We start from the raw sequence: 6,087 nt of genomic DNA, 5'->3' as shown, positions 1-6,087 counted from the left end.
AGAAAAAAGACCAGGGAAAAAAAAAAAAAGAAAAAAAAAGACTACGAAGGCATGAGCAGCAAACTACTTGAGGCAGCAGAACAGAGAACACTGCTGAACACCCACAAAAAAATAAGAGAACTGAAATACATACAGGGCCTGGAAGCAGCTTAGCAAGCTAGGATATATGAAACTAGGAAGGAATTTAGAAACTTCTCAGCTGTTCTACTTTTTAAGCATGAAATATTAAGGCAGAAGAGCACTTAAGGAAGCATCAGCTTATGCATCAGCACACAAACAGGCACTGAACCACAAGAGATGAAATGGCCATTACTGTGCTGGGCAGCCATTTCCACCAGCTTATAGAAATGCCAAAGGAACAGTGTGACACACAGATCTGCAAAAAATCCAACCATAAACTGCAGCTACTGCAGCAAAGGCATAGCTGCAGACAGGCTACCAGCCACATTCCTAGGTACATTCATGTGTAAATTAGAACAAGCACACAGAAAACAGGAATTAAAATTTACATGAAATGAATATCCATGAAAGGAATAGGAAAAATGCCAAGGATAAGAGGTGTTTACTGAAAATGTACCAACTCAGCATCTTGCTTCCCCTTTTTGCTTCATTTTTATAAATTTTGTACAAATTTCAAGTAGGCACATCATGGAAATGTCACCAGTATATGTCTAATTCTTTATAGTGCTTCACTAATAACAAACCAAGAGAGCCAAATGCCAGATCTATAACCCATGGTAAGATAAGCTGTCTTCAGAAACAACAGATAGTAAGAATGTCCATGCCCATCCATGTCTGTAACAAGCCCTGCCACTGTGGCTTCAAAATCCAAAGGCACATTACCTCTGGTAGGTTAACCAAGTTGCTTCTCTTTTCCTCTAGCAGTCACCAAAGTGACCATGCAGTACAGCATGATCAGTATGGTGACTTCACTTTTGAAACTCAGGAGACTTGTATCCTCAGTGACTTAGATGAACTTGTAACATTACTGATAAAACAAACATTACTGATAAAACCCGATGCTAAAGTTTCTAAGGCATTTGGGAAGATTAATCATGTCAATATAAAGCATTTAGAACTCTTAGGAATTAAATCCTGGAGGGCAAAAAAAAGATTAATAAAGTGAAGAATACCCAATAGGTTTTATTCTTCTGGCTTAGACACAGTATCAACAGATTTCTCAAGTTAACCAGCCCTTTTTTTTGGTACCAAAAAGAATCTCACACTCTCATAGATTACAATTCAACTTTTTTATTCAATTCTCCAAGTTAGCGGGACAGGGATCATCACGACTGTTAACACCCCATGTGGACATCACTCCGTTGCACATTCCTGCTGATCCATCCTTTCTTCCCTTCATTGTGAAGGAGGCATTATCAAAAGGCTAAGTGTTCCCATGAGAGGCAAGAGAAGACCTGTGGCTGCTGCAGAAAAACCTAAAGAAATAAATCATTGAAGAAGTTAGTCTTTGCTCTAAAATATGAACATCAAAAATACAAGCAGACATCATAAAAAAACCTCAGTTTCCAGCACCTATCTGGCTTCCCTGATAGCTGCAACACAGACACACCAAGGACTAAGCCATGGGTACCAAACTCCTCTTCTGACCTTGGGAAAGGCCTTTCCAGGTCAAGGAGTGAGGAGCAGTGTGGGCTGTGTTCTGAAGATAAAATCTAGTTCCTGTTACCTTTCCAGTGGATAGAGTTCAATCTCTGCACCTGGTGATCCAGCATCTTCCACACACCTTAGACTCCTGTGGAAATATTTCATGTGGAGGAAAAATTGTGTAAAAGTTTAGCAAAGTCAAACTGCAGACTTTTCCTGCCTAGTTCTCCCACTGATAAAACTTCAGTACTTGCCATCCAGTAAACAACTATTTCCATTTGGGCATGGACAAGCATTCCTACATCACATTACATCTGCACTACCCCTCCCATAAAATGTTGTAAAGGTCAGTGGGCAGGGTAACCGTAACAATTGTGTTATTTGTCACCTTGTGTTGGTTAGATGCATGGGAAAATATACACATAAGCACAGCGAGTTTCCTCCTAAAACTCACAAAATGCAAGTTTCGGGCCTAATGCACAATACCACTGAACAGAAATCATCCAGAGAATAAAGACTACCAGGCAGTGCCCTGCACAGCAGCAGCAAGGAAGGGAAACTGCACACACCCTCTTGGACAAACCACACTTCTTGTAAATGAAATATTTTCATCTTGTAGATGAAATATATACAGCTGCACAGTCAGTGTGACATTCCCATTCCTCATCAAGGCGTAACTGAAACATTCATCTGGACTCCTGGCCTCCCACTGCATTGGTATGACAGAACCAAAAGGGTAACTGCATACAGCTACTGCTTAGGCTTCTTTCTCTGTTTCAGAGCACCTTCCCGTTCAGTACATGTAACACCATGGACAGTTTTCAACTCTTCAGTTTCTCTCTCCCCAAAATGTAACTGTTTTACAACACAGATAAACTAAGCATCAAGGAAGCTCAGCAGTGTCACTGTTTCCAGGAAATCTGCATAGAAGAAATGCATGACGGGCCGAAGACGTAGCAACAACTGGGTTACTGGCTTATCTAACATGGATCTTCCCTCCCTCTCCAACAACAAATGATAATTTGTACATAAGGGATTGCCCTCTGGAATTTAAATTCTGGAAATTAGCATGTGTGCCTGGAAACGTAAAAATGTGATAAATTAATTAATTATTTAATTTTATATATTACAACAGTGAATGAAGTTCACATTGGGCATGAGGAGGCATTTGTTCACAGAAGAGTTGTCTATCATTGGAATAGGCTGCCCAGGGAGGCGATGGAGTTGCCATACCTGGAGGTGTTTAAGAAAAGACGGCATGTGGCACTCAGTGCCATGGTCTACCTGACAAGATGGTATTTGTTCAAAGGCTGGGACTTGATGGCCTCAGAGGTCTGTTCCAACCTAACTGATACTGTGATTCTGTGGAATTAGTTTCTTGCTATTAGAACATTTTATTGAAAAAAATTCCAATGACCTTTGAATAAAACATTTTTTCCCATTCCTGTATTAAAAACCTCAATTATATTGTAATTTGTCTAGTACAAAAATACTTTTTCTTAGCTGTTCTGCTTCCTATAGAAAAGGATAACAGTATTATATAGTAAACTGTCCAAAACCAGTTCCCTCCTTCCAAATAACCAAAAAATATCTATTACTCTAAGACAGAATACTGTACATAGCTGCATACAGCAACCTGCCACCAAATAAAAGAGCAGACACAGAAATTCACATAAATCTTTTATAAGCCCTTCATGCATAGACTTGGCAGAGCTTAATACAGACATATTACTATGCAGACTGTATATTCTAGTAACACTTGTACTGTTTCTAAAGGGAACAAAGGAGGGATGCAGAAATACCTTGAAAATGCCTTGCATGGGTGCAATGTGAATTTTAACTTTTTTATCAGCTTAATCCATCACCTACTATTCAGTCAGCATGAGGAACGTATTCATTTCCTCTTTTCACAAATATCACCCTTTTCCTGCCTGTGAAAGTCTATTACAAGAATGGAAAATAATCTGTCTTCTTCAAATCTCTACCACATCAAAGCTGCAGAAAACAGGATGCTTTGGGGTATGTCACATCTAAAAGAAAAAAAACCAAAACCAGAACTCTTTTGTACTGACAGACACATGGAGAACTGTGGAGGATCTGAAAATGTTCTAAATGCCTTCCTGTTTATAACAAAAAAAAATTCTTTCCTGACCAGTGACTAAGTTACCTTGGTCTCTGCTCATCAAAAAAGCTGACATACATTTATGTGCCTCTCTCTCCTACTATACTGAGAAGCAGCAGTTACAGGCCCATGTCCAGGGCCAGAGGAACACTCTTCTTCCAAATGTTACTGTCATGTAAACTCAGTGCAGTAGCACCTTTAATCTACATGACCACCCATTCAAGTAGGCAGGTGCTACATTTAGTTTGTGCATCAATGGAACTTTCAGCTCCTCTCCCCAAGATCCAGTTCCCAAGGGCCAGTATGCCTAGCATATATTACATGTGGGAAGTCTGGTGAGATTGCTCTTCACAGCAACAGCTGGTGATGCTCAAGATTAGCAAAAGCTGTTTTCCTGTCTCATTTCTATCTCTAATGACAGACTGACATAGGCTTCAGACTCTACTATCAGAAATTATTTCTCTTCATCACATCTCCAGCCTGACTGGATTTAAAACCCTTTCTCTATGAGCTTTGTCTCACATACAAACTTTGCTTGTTATTGTATTTAACAAGATTCCAACCAATTATCTATCCAAAATATTTTCCATTTTGTACATGCAATCGCATTTCACTCTGTAAAAATTCAGTTCCGGGATTTCCAGCCTGTGGTCCACAGAATACTTTGAAAGGCTGTATGATAACTAAGAAGTTAATGAGAAAAGCACACCAGTTGTCCACGGTCCTAAGTGGTACCTGATGTGCACTGGAGACTATTTAGCTGCCTGGATATCAAAATCCAGATCCAGCTTAGCTCCTGTGTATAAGTGTTCTTCCTGATTTTAGTGTGACTACCCCAGGTAACAAGAGAAAATAGAATTTGGAATTTACTGACTAATATTTAGCTGTAAATGAAGTAGAAACATTTATGAAAATACAAAAGCTACTGCTGTATTCTGCGTATTACTATATATTCTGAAACAATTCCTTTTTCCCATGTTTCTCCATATTATCAGCTGATCCAGATACAAACTTCTCCAATGTCAGGCAGTTTATCAGTGCTTCCTGTGCTGCTCTCTCCTCTTACTTTCTTTTCAGAGGAAGCAGTCATTCTACTAGAGAGTCAGTCTTTAATCTCTAGTAGAACTACTTAGCATGGAGATTTTGTAACAGTGGAACATCCTGATGACATCTGCAACAATAAGTATTTATGGTGTCTACATCAGTGGTCTCCAAAGAGGAGCCCACACTCCCCAGGAAGCTTTGCAAGACAATCTGTAAGGCTGCAGGGTGAAAATGTTTTTTTCACCATTAATGAATACAGTTAAGTAAATGTTTCAAAAAATAGTCTTCATTTAATCTTTACCTCATCCTTTTTTTAACTTCTTATAAGTTTACAATGTATGCAGTAATACATGTATGTAACTTGGGAAAACTATTGATTGGACCACATGTTCAAAATGTTTTTTCTGATAGGAATGTGCAATCAAAGAAGTTTCAGAGCCATTGAGAACTGAAGAGATGGCTGAAACTATCAACTCTTAACCACAAATTCAGAAACATTATATAATTTGCAATTACCACTTCCAAAAAGAATTTTAACTGTTGGTGATTTGAACCTTTTTTTGCTACCTTGAGATTTAGGAAATCTCAAAAAATACCACTGTTCTTTATTATCATGGCATTTCTAAGGCATACATATATACACACATTGCTCTTAAGTAGCAACTCTCAGCCTATGAGTCTGATCATTGGCTGATGGTAAGGATGTTTTTTACCTTCATAAAATTCCATATTTTGCAGAATCTTTCTCATTTATTCCTTGGTTTTTAAACTAGGTTACAATAAACATTTCAATGGCACAAATATGAACAGTCTTCTGTGGAGCAGAGAATGACTAGAGAAATATTCCTTTCAGCCTTATTTTCCATTACTCTATATATGTGGTGATTTTGGTGAAGTTTAATTTTTTAAGACAAGTACTGTGCCTTATAAAGGCAGAGGGGAAACTGGAATGTTCAATCAAAGATGAGAATTAGGGCATCAGGTAACCAAACACCAACTGAGAAAGATCAATGTGCCTCTTGTATTACAAGCAGTCTTTTGATGGTCAGAATTTTACTCAGAGGTAAATCAGACTCACCATTCAAAGGGACAGTTCAGGGACTCTGCCTCTCTTCTCCACTCCCCTTACTCCAGTTAGTACTTTGAAATCCATTTCTCCCAGTACTGGAGGTTTCTCAGGTCACAGTCATGAGTGTCTTCTGCTGCTGCTGCTGCCACCTACCAGTTTTATTATTCTGTTGCAGCAGAAGGGCATATAGAAGAAGTTCTGGTTCAGCATGCACATAATCATCATCCCTTGTCTAAGAAGTCATGGC

This window comes from Serinus canaria, chromosome 1 (assembly GCF_022539315.1).
Source record: "Serinus canaria isolate serCan28SL12 chromosome 1, serCan2020, whole genome shotgun sequence".
Taxonomy (NCBI): domain Eukaryota; kingdom Metazoa; phylum Chordata; class Aves; order Passeriformes; family Fringillidae; genus Serinus; species Serinus canaria.
Note: the sequence above shows the minus strand (reverse complement) of the source record.